Raw genomic sequence first — 16015 nt, 5'->3', positions numbered from 1 at the left:
CTGCAGGAACTCCTTACTGATTGAGATCAAACAACTTAAAAAGCTGTGCTTGTAATACTGTTTGGGAATATATCAACTCTAAAAATACTGTGTACGTGTATATTCCAAGAAGTGTTTATGAAATAAATGGAGTAATAATGGTCTTTTTGTTTTGGTTCTAATATTTTGATTAGGATACAATTGGTGCATAACATTGTACAAGTTTGATGTGTAAATGTATTAAATGTATCAATTTAATACATTTAAATATTATAATTACCACCATAGCATTAGCTAATACTTCCATCACATCATATAATTATCGTTTTATTTTATGGTGGAAAAACTTCAGATATTTTCCCTTAGGTATTTATAGTATATATCACAATGATGTGCATCAGAGCTCCAGAACTTACTCATCTTCTTGTTGCAAAAGTGCACCCTTTGACCAACAGTTCTCCAATGTCCCTAACTGCCCCACAGGCTCCTTATAACCACTGCTCTATTATTTCTGTCAGTTCAGCTCTTTTAGATTTCACATATAAGTAATATTCTACAGTATTTTTCTTTCTTTCTCTGGCTTATCTTAGCATAAGGACCTCAAGGTCCATTGATGTTATTGCAAATGGCGGGACTTCCTTTTTTTTCTTATGACTGAATAATATTCCATTATATATATATATATACACTTTCTCATTCATCCGTTAACAAATTAACAGACACTTAGGCTAGTTCCATACCTCATTTGTAATTTGTAGACTTGTAGATGATAGCCATTCTGAGAAGTGTTAAGTGATACCTCACTGTTGTTTTGATCTGCATTGCTCTAATATTTAGTCATGTTGAACATGTTTTTCATGTACCCACTAGCCATCTGAATGTCTCTTGGGAAAAAATGTCTATTCATGTCTTCTACCCACTTTTTTTTGATATAGAGTTGTATGAGCTTTTTATATATTTTGGATATTTACCACTTATCATTCATAGTACTTGCAAATATTTCTCCCATTTTGTATATTTTATTTTCATTTTGTCAATAAACTTACCATATGATTCAGCAATCCCACTCCTGGGTATATATCCAGAGGGAGCTGTAATTTGAAAAGACACAGGCACCTCAGTGTTCATAGCAACACTGCTTACAATAGTGGAAACAAACTAAATGTCCATCAAAAATGAAGATGACTGGATAAAGAAGTTGTGGTATATTTATACAATGGAATACTACTCAGCTATAAACAAGAATAAAATAATGCAATTTATAGCAACATGGATGGACCTAGAGATTATCATTCTAAGTGAAGTAAGCCAGAAATAGAAAGAAAAATACCATAAGATATCACTCAAATGCGGAATCTAAAAAAAAAAAAAGGAAAATAAACACTATGAACGCCTCTACAAAACAGAAACAGACTCCCAGACATAGCAAACAATCTTATGATTATCAGGGAAAGGGGGTGGTAAGGGACAAATTTGGGAATTTGAGTTTTGCAAATGTTAACCACTACATATAAAAATAGATTTAAAAAAAATTTATTCTGTATAACACAGGGAACTATATTCAATATCTTGTAAAAGCCTTTAATGAAGAAGACTATGAAGATGAATATATGTATGTATATGCATGACATGGACATTGTGTTGCACATCAGATATTGACACATTGTAACTGACTGTGCTTCAATTTTAAAAAAGTTAGTAGAAGAAAATAAACCATAAAGATCAGAGCAGAAATAAATGAAATAGAGATTAAAAAAACAGTAAAGATCAATGAAACTAAAAGCTGGTTCTCTGAAAAGATAAACAAAATTGATAAAGCTTTAGTCAGACTCATCAGGAAAAAAAGGGAGAGGGCCCAATTTAATAAAATCAGAAATGAAAAAGGAAACGACACAACTGACACCACAGAAATACAAGGGATCACAACTAGACGCCAACAAAAAGGAAAACCTAGAAGAAATGGCCAATTTCTTAGAAAGTACAATTTGCCAAGACTAAGTCAGGAAGAAACAGAAAATATTAGTAGACCAATCACCAGTACTGAAATTGAATCAGTAATTTAAAAACTCCCCATAAACAGAAGTCCAGGACCAGGTGGTTTCACAGGTGAATTGTACCAAACATTTAGAGAAGAATTAGCACCTATCCTTCTCAAAGTATTCCAAAAAATTTGCAGAGAAAGGAACCCTTCCGAGCTCATTCTATGTGGTCACCATTACTCTGGTAACAAAACCAGACAAATATATCACAAAAAAGAAAATTATAGGCCAATATCACCTATGACTATAGGTGCAAAAATCCTCAACAAAATACTAGCAAATTAACTGCAACAATACATTAAAAGGATCATATACTGTGATCAAGTGGGATTTATCCCATGAATGCAAGAATTTTTTAATATCTTCAAATTAATCAATATGATACACCACATTAACAAACTGAAGAATAAGAACCATATGATCATCTCAAGAGCTGCAGAAAAAGCTTTTGATAAAACTCAGCATCTATTTATGAAAAAAACTATCTAAAAAGTGACATAGACCGAACATACCTCAATATAATAAAGATCATATATGACCAACCCACAATTCACTTTATGCTTAATGGTGAAAAGCTGAAAGCATTTCCTCTATGATCAGGAACAAGACAAGGATGCCCACTCTTGCCACTCTTATTCAATATACTTCTGAAGTCCTAGCCTTAGCAATCAGAGAAGAAAAAGATATAAAGGGAATCCAAATCAGAAAACAAGAAGTAAAACTGTCACTTTTCACAGATGATATGATATTATACATAGAAAACCTTAAAGAAGTGACCAGAAATCTGCTAGAGCTCATCAATGAATCTGGTAAAGTTGCAGGAATCACAGTTAATACACAGAAATCAGTTGCATTTCTATACTCTAACAACAAAGAAGCAGAAAAAGAAATTAAGGAAACGATTCCATTTACCATCACACAAAAAAGAATAAAACACTTAGGAATAAACGTACTCAAGGAGGCAAAGGATCTGTACTCCAAAAACTATAAGACACTGATGAAAGAAATTGAAGATGACATAAACAGATGGAAAGATATATGTGTTCTTGGATTGGAAGAATCAATATTGTTAAAATGGTCATACTGTCTAAGGCAATATACAGAGTCAATGCAATCTCTATCAAATTACCAATGACATTTTTCACAGAGCTGGAAAAAAATGTTCAAATTTGTCTGGAAACACAAAAGACCCCAAATAGCTAAGTCAGTCTTGAAAAAGGAGAATAGAACTGATAAAATTATGCTCCCTGACTTCAGACTATACTACAAAGCTACAGTAATCAAAACAATATGGTACTGGCACAAAAATAGAAATGAAAATCAGCGGAACAGGAAAATCCAGAAATAAGCCCACATATTTATGGTCAATTAATCTACAACAAGGTGGACAAGAATATACAATGGAGAAAAGGCAGTCTCCTCAAGTGGTGCTGGGCAAACCAGACAGCTACCTGTAACAGACTGGAATTAGAACGTTCTCTACCACCATGTGCAAAAATACACTCAACATGGAATAAAGACCTAAATGTAAGACCAATACTATACAACTCCCAGAGGAAAACATAGGCTGAACATTATTTGACACAAATCACAGAAACACATTTTTAACCAGTTCCTAGATTAATGGAAATAAAAGCAAAAATAAACAAATGGAATCTAATTAAACTTAAAAGCTTTTACACAGCGAAGGATACCATCAACAAAACAAAAAGGCAACCTACAGAATGGGAAAAAATATTTGCAAATGATGTGACCAACGAAGGACTAATATCAAAAGTATACAAACTACTCATACACCTTAATATCAAAAACAAGCAACTCAATTGAAAAATTGGCAGAAGATCTAAAGAGACATCTCTCCAAAGAAGACATCCAGATGACCAACAGCCACATGAAAAGATGCTCAACATCACTCATTATTCGAGAAATGCAAATCAAAACCACAGTGAGATCTATATGAAACCTAAAAGACACAGGATTGCAAAAGCAATACTGGAGAGAAAAAAATGAAGCTGGAGGAATAAACTTTCTAGACTTCAGACAATACTACAGAGCTACAATAATCAAAACTACTTGGTATTGGTACAAAACAGACATATGGATCAATGGAACAGAATAGAGAGCTCAGAAATAAACCCACAGGCTTTTGGTCAATTATTCTTTGACAAAGGAGGCAAGAATATACAATGGAGTAAACACAGTTTCTTCAGCAAATAGTGTTGGGAAAATTGGACAGTTGCGTGTAAATCAATGACATTAGAATACCCCCACACACCATACATGAAAATAAACTCAGTACGGCTTAAAGACTTAAACATAAGACAAGGTACTATAAACCTCCTAGAAGAAAACATAGGCAAAACATTCTCTGACATAAATCTTGGCAATGTTCTCCTAGGGCAGGCTACCCAGGAAGTAGAATTAAAAGGAAGAATAAACAAATAGGACCTAATTAAAATTTATAAGCTTTTGCACAGAAAACAAAACTATGAGCAAAACAAAACAACAGTCTATGGAATGAGAGAAAATATTTGCAAAAGAAGAGATTGACAAGGTCTTCATTTTCAGAATATATAAACAGCTCACACAGCTTAAGAAAAAAGCAAATAACCTAATTCAAAAATGGGCAGAAGACCTAAACAAGCAATTCTCCAATGAAAACATACAAATGGTCAATAGGCACATGAAAAAATGTTCAATGGCAGTAATTCAGAGAAATACAAATCAAAACTACAATGAGGTATCCCCTCACACCAGTCGGAATGGCCATCATTCAAAAGCCCACAATACCCACCTCTTTTTGGTGCACTTTTTCAGCTTATAGGGGCATTTCAGAATCAAATTTTCATCTGCATTTGCTGGCGTTTGGTGGTCTATGAGGGACTTGGTCAGTGCTTCTTTGACTGAATACGAGGCTGTCTTGACCTGTTCACACATGGTTATGGTGTCAGTAAGATGGTGGAATAGAAGATTCCAGCCTGAATCCCTTCAAAGAAACATGAATATAAATAATCATTCATTCAAAACCACGCTTTTACAAAGGACAGTTTATAGACTCAAGTGGAGCACCGAAATTGGAAAATTTGCATTGAAGAAGGTAGGAAGGAGCTTTATACTCTACCTGAGTCACTCTTTACCTAGTACCATGACTCACGGGACAGGTTTTTCCTCTTCTTCTTCTTCTTCTTTTTTTTTTTTTAACTTATTATATTTTTTGTTGGGAGGGTAAGTTGATTGATTGATTGATTGACTTTAGAGGCGATACTTGAGATTGAACTCAGGACCTCATGCATGCTAAATAGGCACTCTACCACTTGAGGTGTATCCATCCCCCATTTCCTCTTCTTTAGAGCTCTCCCCTGGAGAAAAGAAAGTCAAGTGAGCATACAATTTTAATGTAGACCCAAACATCAAACCCACATACCCGCAGACCCTGTGAGCAAGCCTGCCCACGCTGCTGCCTGCCCCAGCCCCGAATCCCTGCTGGACTTAAACGGTGAAAGGACTTCTCTGTTTGGGACACTGAGGTCCCCGGTAGAGCTACTTATGTGCCCCCAGTTCTGATATTGTTAAAATGCAATGCTGGTTACCCATGGAAAAACAGTCCCTCTTGAGACCCGAGGCCCAGCGAGGCATCCAAATTGTAGTAACCAAGTTATTAAAATACGGGCTCTTCTGACCTCGGCCGACTGCCGTGCGGGAGCCTTGGTGGCCTCCGAGGCGGCGGCGGCGGCGGTGCCCGCGGCTCTGGCCTCGGGCCCCCCGGCCGTCTCGGCGGCCGCCGGGGGAGCCGCCGCCGCCTCGGGCCCGCGCGGGTCCCCTGGGCGGTTGAGGGGCTGCCGGCCGCGACTCGCAGCTGCGAGGCAGCAGCCGGCGGGTCCGGCGCCGCCGGCCCGGGAGCTCCTCCAGCCGTCGGTGAGCGAGCTGTCCCGGGCGGTGCGAACCAACACCCTGTGCACGGTGCGCGGCAGCGGCAAGATCCTGCCCACCAGCCCCGCGCTCAACATGCACCTGGTCAAGAGCCACCGCCTGCAGGATGGCAGAGTGAATCCAACAATAAGAAGAGATTTGAAAACTGTACCGAAATGCTACTGTTGTCCAATTGAAGGATGCCCTCGAGGCCCTGACAGACCATTTTCTCAATTTTCTCTCGTAAAACAGCACTTTATGAAAATGCATGCTGAAAAGAAACATACATGCAGCAAGTGCAGCAACTCCTACGGCACTGAATGGGACTTAAGAAGACATGCGGAAGACTGTGGCAAGACCTTCCAGGGCACGTGCGGCTGTCCCTATGCCAGCAGAACTGCACTGCAGTCCCACGTCTACCGAACTGGCCATGAGATCCCTGCAGAACACAGGGATCCACCTAGTAAGAAAAGGAAAATGGAAAACTGCCTGCACAACCAGAAGTTGTCCAGTAAGACCGTCGAATCACTGAGCAGCCAACAAACCCCAAGACCAGATACTCAAGAACTGGAAACTTCAGAAATAAAGCTGGTGGCTTCTTTTGAAGACTCTTGCAACTCTACTGCCAGAAAGCAGACTCTGACAACACCTCCAAGTTCTAAGGTAACCTCATCTATTGCTGCTCAGACTGATGCGTTTATAGATGCCTGTTTCCAGTCAGGTGGGATCTCTAGAGAAACTCAAACCAGTGGGATGCAAAGTCCAACAGATGATCGAGTGCAGATGGACCAAGCTGTAATGTGTGGAGATATTTTTGAGAGTGTCCATTCATCATACGGCGTTTCTGCAGACAGTATTATAAGCAGCAGCTTGGTAACAGAGACCGTGACTCATGGTTTGTTACCTCAGAACCACCCTAAGACTTTACATCAAGATATTGAGAAATCCGCACCAGTTAGAAACTTCAGTGCACACAATAGTCTGCTTCCTTCACAGAACATGACAGATAATCAGACCCAAACCATAGATTTATTAAGTGATCTAGAAAATATCTTGTCGAGTAATCTGCCTGGTCAGACACTGGACAATCGTAGTCTTTTGTCTGACACAAATTCTGGACCTGACAGCCAGCTCCCATCTGGCCCAACCCAGAATCCCGCAATTGATTTTGATATTGAAGAGTTCTTTTCAGCCTCAAATATCCAGACTCAAACTGAAGAGAGTGAGCTTAGCACCATGACCACTGAGCCAGTCCTGGAATCACTGGACATAGAGACCCAAACTGACTTCTTACTTGCAGACACCTCTGCCCAGTCCTATGGTTATAGGGGAAATTCTAACTTCTTAGGCCTTGAAATGTTTGACACACAGACACAGATGGACTTAAACTTCTTTTTAGACAGTAGCCCTCATCTGCCTCTGGGAAGTATTCTGAAACACTCCAGCTTTTCCATGAGTACTGATTCCTCTGACACAGAGACCCAAACCAAAGGAATCTCCACTGCTAAAAACATACCTGCTTTAGAAAGCAAAGTTCAGTTGAACAGCACAGAAACACAGACCATGAATTCTGGCTTTGAAACTTTGGGGAGCTTGTTCTTCACCAGCAATGAAACTCAAACAGCAATGGACGACTTTCTTCTAGCTGACTTGGCCTGGAACACAATGGAATCTCAGTTCAGCTCTGTTGAAACCCGGACGTGTGCAGAACTACACACAGTGTCCAACTTCTAAAAGTGGAGTCCACATTGTGGGGTGGCATTTACAGTTCCCTTCTGGATTTAGAAAGTGGAGAGTGGGGACAACAGTATTAACTCTATTGAATGTAGTTGATGATACAGTTAGTTCGATTCTTTGAGGTTCTTTGCCTTTTGTACTTGTAAACATGAAATTTGTGTAAAAATTTGTGAGTGTATCATAAAGTGTAAGATGTTGATCTAAAAATGATTGTTTTTGTGTTGCCTACATTTGCCCTTTCAGTGTAGTCTTCCCTTCTTTAAAAAAAATGTATTTCACACCTTTAAAACCCATCTAGCCATTTAGCTGAAGCCAAGCTCACCAGGACTAGGGTACAAACTTTTCAAATCTTCAAAACATTTTAGTCAAAGTATGACTTAAATTGCACCTAAAATATTTTTGACAGTGCTTGTTAGAAATTCCTGTTTCCTGATAATATCTAAAGAGATCTGATACTGCGCCATCAGATTGAAACACCAACGCTTCGATGGTTTGACTCATGTTGCCTGCAGCTTCATCTGCTTTGTCATCTTATTCTTCCCTGATTTGAAGACACAAAGGAACACTACAGTTGTCTTTAGCTTTTCAGACAGTTTTCATATAGTCAATGCCATCCTTTCTGTACATGAACTATTATTGATACCAACGTAACTACAGTACTTCCTCACAAGCCATGTTGCTGTAAAATTATTGCTTCAAGAAGTAGCGGCCAGCACTTAGTGTAAATAGTGATCCTTCTCGTCTAAATGACAGTAAGTCCCCCCAGCTTTGGAAATGCTGGGCTGTGGAATCACTCCTGTTGGCTCACACTGGAGTGTGTCCTACGAGCATCCCGCCGCCTCCTCCCTACAGCCAGGGTGGTGCTCCAGAGCCTCTCCCCAGAGTACGCCCACTAGCTGAATTTTGTCACTCTAAGTGTTAAATAAGTGAGTAAATAAATAAATAACATTAAGGGAAAAGGACATCCCTTCCTAAACATCAAGACTTTGCATAAGCTGAATAGGGCAAGAGTGCAATCAACAGTTATCTTAAAAGTGAATCTTCTTTTCATCCACCTCTCATTTTTCCCTTAAATGAGGAAACACATTGGCCTAGCAAGGATAGTATTTGTGCCTTGAGGATAGCAGTTATAGAATAGATCCATCTAAGATACGGTATTCTGCATTTTGTTGCTTTATTTATTTTTTTAGAGAGGGTAATACCAGTCTTCAAAGAAAATGAGGTGAAGACGATTGCTTCAGTAATAACATCTATGTTTTGAGATGGGTGTGTGGTCAAGTGTGCTTTTAGGGTTTTCTGTATTTAGGAGATCCAGAATTCTTGATTTTTGGCCAACTTTCAGGCAAGTAAAAATCTGGGAAGCCTGTAAATTTTTCTAAGTTTACCCAAAAAAATGCTCTGTTCCTTCTTTGGCACATGCTTATGCTGCTGGAGGCTAAATCCTCAAAATAAAACCTAAGGAGGAGACTAATAATTCATTAAAATAAATCAGTGGCGTTGCTACTAATTCTGATCCCGTAGAAGAATTGTTGATATGGAGAAATAGCATACCCTGGGCAGATGAACTCAACCTGAGATTAAAGTATGCTTTGGTCACAGTTGCCTACGAATATGGGTTTCAAAGCAAACATAAAGCCTAAACTTAGAATTTCATTATGTTTTAGAATCATCACTGCCTTAATGTTCAAACATTTAATATAAGTTCTCCTAGCAAAGGAGAAATGCATGTTTGTTTATGGCTTTTTGTAAATATATATGCAGTGATCTATGGCTTTACAAATTGTGTGTGTGTGTGTGTGTGTGTGTGTTTCTGTGACGTTTGTTAACCCAGCCAGTAGAGTTATTTACAGGAAAATGGAGCATGTAATAGTTCTTCATGTGTAAGTAAGAACTGTTTCCCCTCAAAACCTAAGTTACCTGAATTGTTCTATTATTTGTAAAAGCTTAAACTCAGTGATTAAAGAGAAGTGAGAATTCTAAAAAAAAACCCCCCCAAAAAACCAAAACAAACAAACAAACAAAAAATATGGGCTGTTCTGACCCTGCAAAACTCCAAATATTATCCCCATTCTGCCATAAAAAAAAAAACAGGAAAAGTCAGTTCTTTGTCCAAGACCTGAAGACAGTTAATGAGGCAGTGGTCCCAGTTTACCTAATTCTCCCGGGTCCATACCCTATATTGACCCAAATCCCAGAGAACGCAAACTAGTTCACAGTGCCTGACCTAAAGGATGCTTTCTTTTGAATTTGCCTGCAACCAGACTCCCAGTATCTCTTCGCCTTGGAGTGGACAGGCCCAGAGACTCGTAACACCACAAGTGCCTCCACTCTGTGTACCTAGGATGAAATTCAAGTCAAAAGTGTCTACGGGGTAGGAATAAGATTGACTAAAACACGGGCTGAGAATCATCAGGCTGCTGTTAGAAATGGGGTCACATGAGGCTGTAAGCAAGAACTTCAGATCAAAGGCTAAACTGAGGGCCATAATTAGAGATTCTCTGAAACTCAGGGGGGATTGTCACAAGTATGTGTAAATAGATTACCAAAACGGGAGGCCACGGGTCTGCCTAAACTGACTGTAGCTGGTATCGGGTCTGATAGAAGTTTTGAGAGGAGGCTCCCCTCTGCTAAGTTAAATGAGAGAAAATAAAACATTCAAATATACATGACTGTGTGTGTCAGTCCTTTGATATCATTGAGGTGGTCACTCAGTTGTTTGAGGAAAAACAACTATCCTTGTTTTACAAATCTAGTCTTCGCAGTGCCAGAGGTGTGAGTCCAGAAATTATCCGAAGCCCATCAATCTTTTTACCATCCCGAGAACCTTCCCTACTTAGCTTAGACGCTTGTGAGCATTTTGGATTTTTTTTTCCTGGCCTTCAGGGAACAAAGTCATCCTAGAAGGAATGTGCCTTTCTCCTCCTATACCTTTGAGATGCAAATGTTCTACGTGGTTTTCTCCTGGAACCCTTATTTCTCCCATCTTTTTAAAATAAAAATTTCACCAAAGAGGGTAGGGAATTTGGAATTTGACTTGTCAAGGACCAATAGAAATCTAAAGTGTCTTCTCCACAAATGTTAGTGAAAAGTCTAGACAGGTGACCTTTATTTGTTCCATCTGTCAGAATCCAATTTGAATCCAACCTCTCTTGTTAACTGATTCATTTTACATTGTTATACCTGGTTCGTGGCTGAAATTTTGGAATGGGATCCATGAAGTATCTGTTTCTTTGTGTTAGTGTATATCTGTATGTGTGTTGTAAATATATGGCATTGCCAAAATTAATTTGAAAAAAAAGCTTAATTTAATTGGCTTAAAGGAAATTAAGTACTTTTATAAATACTCAGAAATCTAAAAGAAACTGGCCAGAATAAATTTTAGGTTTATGTGATCTGGGAACTATTCAGTACTGAACAGATATCTGATGTTGAAGCTAACTTAAGCTTTTTGATTTGATTAATATAGACATGACTTTGGAGTCCTCAATCTTAAGATTTAGGTCAACTCACACTATACATTTTATTTGTGATTAAAATTTGGAGGCAGAAAAAGACAGTTGCTTCTTGGAACAAATGACTTATCGGTCATTAAATGTTTACTGAGTACTTAACTACTTTGCAGAGGAAACCAATGCGTATGTGTCATACACTGGGACCAATGAGACCTCTGAGCTTAATCTCAACTCTTTTCTCATTTCCACAAAGCCAAACTATCATGAAATCATTTTAATTGCATCTCTTAAATATCATTTTTTCTCATTAATTCCTGTAGTTAGTGTCCTAACTTTCCATCGCTTTCTAGCTAATTTTTGTTATTTAAAAAAAAAAAAAAAGATAAAAGGCCCAAAATGGAGTTACTGGTGGTAAACCCATGTCATCAAACTAAGACTTAATACCTAACCTAATTACAGTTTCAGCCTCTCAAAGAAATGTAATCTTAATGAATCGGTCTGGAATTACCTGGCAGCACTAACGTGAGAATCTGCCTGGTAGATCTGCACCTTCTTCCAAAGGGTAACTTTGCCTGAAACAATGCACTCTTTGCTGGGATAACATTTTTACCCTTTCTATGCCTACAAAAGTGTGCCACTTTGTACAACGTCTCAGACTCCCTTCTAATTGTTAGATAGGATGTTGCCAGATTCATGAAACATTGAATAAAGCCAACTAGAATTTCAAATATCCTCAGTAGAGTTTTGTGTATTAACTGACTTGGTGGCGGTGATGTGATCTGAAGGACAGTGGTGATGGCCTCAGGACCAATGAGACGCACAGGTGTGGTGCCCACAAACCCTTTTGAGCTTTCTGTCTTTCTCACTGTTTCCCTGGGAGACAGCTAAGTTACCCTTGGTTCTGAGCTCCACTTTGTTTTTTTTTTTTTTTTTTTGCATTGAGCTTCCAATCTAATTGGATTTCTAGTCAGTTCCATAATTAGAAACAATTGATAGTTTAGTCTGCAATTCCTCATTTTATTGGAAACTCCATTTCTTGCCCCTATATTCCATGTTGGGGATTGCTGGCAGCAGTTATAGTCCAGCTTTTGTTCAGAATCCATCTGCAGTCAGCTTTATTTGGAGTCTGCTGATTTTATCCTTTCCCTAATCCTCAGTTCCATGGAAACTGCTTGCGTGCGCACAAGGCCTTCTCTTCACCAGTCTGCGGAAACCTCTCTTTGGTTACTAATGGTATGTTAAGGCGTACTTGAGGTGAAGTCTACTGCTAATGGGAATACGAGAAGCCAAAAGGCACAAAAATTGATGCACATGAATTAAGCACTTAAAACATGTTAGTTTAACCACCTACTAAGTTTAAGATTCCCGTGTTAGAATAAATTGGTCACAGAATGGGTTATAGACACAGAAGAGACACTAGGTTATCCACGAACAGACCAGGCCTCTGGATGCCAACCTGTGAATGCAGATGTGGGCCTGGGATCTGGGCTGACACTGTGGCTCATGGCGGATCCAGGTGCGTGACTGCACGTGCACTACAATGGGTCCTAGAAGCTGGTGTCAGCAGATCTGCACGGGTGGCTGTGTGGGCACAGAACCTGAGAAACAACGAGGCGGGTTGCTGACATCCCCACGGCTGAGACAAGGACAAGGGCAGAAACATCAGATTGTACCATGTAAGCCTGCCAGACAAGTGACATGTGACACTGCAGAAGATGCTCTCTGGTGGACGTCTGCAGAGGAATACTAAGTGGATCCTTTTCCAGTAGAAGTGCTCCATTCCTGCCCCCCAATTACTGTAGCCCAGAAACAGGTCTGGAAGCCTTTATGCCAACAACAGAGGGGCAGACCTGGGCCTTGTGAGGGCTGTAACACCCACAGAGCAAAGAGGAGGTTCCACTGAACATCCAGGGCAGACTCTGGTCACACAACCCCAACCACACACCCAATCAAGAGATAACAGCCAGCACACATGGAGGAAAGATGTGGCAAACATCCATACTAAATCAGCACTTGCAACAAAAAGTATTAGACATGCAGAGTCTACACAGGGATGCTCCTATATTAAAACAAACAAACAAACAAAACAAAACAAAACAAAACTCTAATATAAACCTCCTAGAAGAAAACACAGGCAAAACATTTTCTGACATAAATCTTAGCAATGGTCTCTTAGGGCAGTCTACCCAGGCAATCAAAATAAAAGCAAAAATAAACAAATGGAACCTAATTAAACTTACTAGCTTTTGCACAGCAAAGGATACCATAAGCAAAACAAAAAGCCAACCTTTGACACAGGAGAGAATATTTACAAATGATGCTACTGACAAGAGCTTAATTTCCAGAATATAAAAACAGCTCATACAACTCAACAGGAAATAAACAAAAAACCCAATCAAAAATAGGCAGAAGACTTAAAAAAAAGTTTCTCCAATGAAGACATTCAAATGGCCAACAGGTACGTGAAAGAATGTTCAATATTACTAATTATCAGGGAAATACAAATAAAAAACAATGAGGTATTATCTCACACCAGTCAGAATGGTCATTAAAAAATACATACATGATAAATGCTGCAGAGGGTGTGCAGAAAAGGGAACCCTCCTACACTGTTGGTGGGAATGTAGTTTGGTGTAGCTGTTATGGAGAACAATATGGACATTCCCTAAAAAATGAAAAATAAACTTACCATATGATCCAGCAATCCCACTCTTGGGAATATACCTGGAGGGAACTCTAATTTGAAAAGATATATGCACCCCAATGCACAATTTACAATAGCCAAAACAAGAAAATAATCTAGCCGTCCATTGACAGATGACTGAATAAAGAAGCTGTGGTATACATATACAATGGAATACTACTCAGCCATAAAAAAGAATAAAATAATGCCATTTGCAGCAACATGGATGCACCTGGAGATTGTCATTCTAAATGAAGTAACCCAAAAAAAGAAAGAAAAATGCCATGATGTCACTTATATGTGGACCCCCCCCCAAAAAAAAGACACAAATGAACTTATTTATAAACCAGAAACAGACTCATAGACATAGAAAACAAATTTAGGGTTACCCGGTGGTGGAGGGGGGTGGGAAGGGATAAATTAGGAGTTCAAGATTTGCAGATACTATTATATATTATATAGATAAAAACAAGTTTATACTGTACTCATAGGGAACTATATTCCCTTGGTTCAACCCCTCACTGGGGACTGCAAAGCCTTTTTTACAAGATAAGTAAAATGGTTGGGGGATAAAAGAAAGAAAAGCTTTTAAAATTCTTTGTAAGACCAAGACTTGTTGGTTGGGTCTTAATGGAAACTAAGTTCAAATATATTAAAGTTGAGAGAACTGGTATACAAGCTTATAAAAATTGGTACATTTAAATGGACTTATATAAAATGTTTACATCTCTTTCCTAAATTATATTGTGAGATAGACATGTTTCACAGGGAAATGCTCCCCCTGCTTGGTATTAGAAGACAGGGCATATGACTCTATCTTTCAGGAAAATGCTAATTAAACATACCAAAGGAAACTAACAGGGTTACCTGAGCCCATACAATTGGAAAAAAAAACTTGGAACCAATATTCAGGGGCTGATAAAAATAATAGTAAACATTTTTCTCTGGGTTCAACTTGATTATTTGGTCTTTTTTCCCAAGTAATTGTTGCTTAGGTGGCTCATTGTGATTTTTTTCCAACCCTTATATACATATACATATACATATATGTGTGTGTGTATATATATATATACACCTCATAGTGTTTTCCAAATAACTGTGCCCACTTATGTTCCTTTAATAGTGGGAGAAACTTGAAGGGTGATATATATTCAGATATTTTTATATGCATAACAATTAAGCCTTTAGTGTTTACTAGATTGCCAACTGATTAAAAGCTTGTCTTATAGAATGACAGTTGGTTATAACTTACTTCTCTCCAAATTGAAATTGAGTGAAATATTTTCATTACAAGTAACCAATAACAATGCCATAATAATGTGGAAAAATGTAAGAACTGCTTGCTGTTGAAAGATTGACCTCATCTCACATAACTACATTACTCTAAAATTTGGAGACTTTTGAACAATATTATTGACAACAAAAATATTAGAAGGATGAAAAAGACAATTGCTGCTTCAAACCAATGACCAAATGTTTACTAAGTACTTTATACTTTGGAGGGGGACACAAAGACACATTTCACACAAAATGGAGAGTGAATATGACAACTTCAAATTAACATAAAACTTTTGTTCTTTTATTGCAATAAACAAATCAATCACAAAATCAAAAAAAATTTTCAAAGTTTTTCTTTGAATTCTTTTAATATTGCTCTTCCTCAATCCATGTAATCACCGCCTCACTCCAGGTTTTCACCCTCTTTACTAGAGTAATTTTTAGCAAAATTTTCCAATTAAATCAAAATGAGACTTTAAATCTAATACAATCAGTAGACCTTTTATCTAAAAAAAGAGAAAAAAAATCAGTCCAATTAAAAATGACAATATAAGACTAAAAATGATTGAAAGATGTGTAAAATCTCCTGAAAAAGAAATGAATTGTGTCTGAAGGCTGCAGTCATGAGAAATGTCCAATATAAGCTTGAGAATGAGTCTTGTGAAGATACCACACTTGCCCCTTCCGGGTGACATTTGTAGACTCAGAGCCATATTAGGGGCTCCTTCAGAAATGCCATGAATTTATTTATGTTGTATCTGTGTTTCCTTAGAGGTTGTATACTTACCCCAGTTCTCTGAGGGACCCATTCCCAAGTTCAAGACTGCAAAAAACAGATTTTAATGCATAATATACACACGTATCTCGGCCATAGCTGTAAGTCAGGCTGTAAGTCAGAAATGAACAATTGCGTTTTATCACACATACTGAAATGGTTG

At 38.3% G+C, this 16015-nt stretch overlaps 1 pseudogene; it reads left to right on the top strand.

Annotated features, from left to right (window-relative positions):
* Nucleotides 1-5597: 5597 nt before the first annotated feature.
* On the top strand, nucleotides 5598-7871 carry LOC116277780 (ATM interactor pseudogene; annotated as a pseudogene).
* The last annotated feature ends 8144 nt before the right edge of the window (nucleotides 7872-16015 follow it).

The sequence above is a fragment of the Vicugna pacos genome, chromosome 15 (genome assembly GCF_048564905.1).
Source record: "Vicugna pacos chromosome 15, VicPac4, whole genome shotgun sequence".
Classification (NCBI taxonomy): Eukaryota; Metazoa; Chordata; class Mammalia; order Artiodactyla; family Camelidae; genus Vicugna; species Vicugna pacos.
The sequence above is the reverse complement of the archived record's forward strand: the minus strand, read 5'-3'. Positions and strand labels throughout refer to the sequence as shown.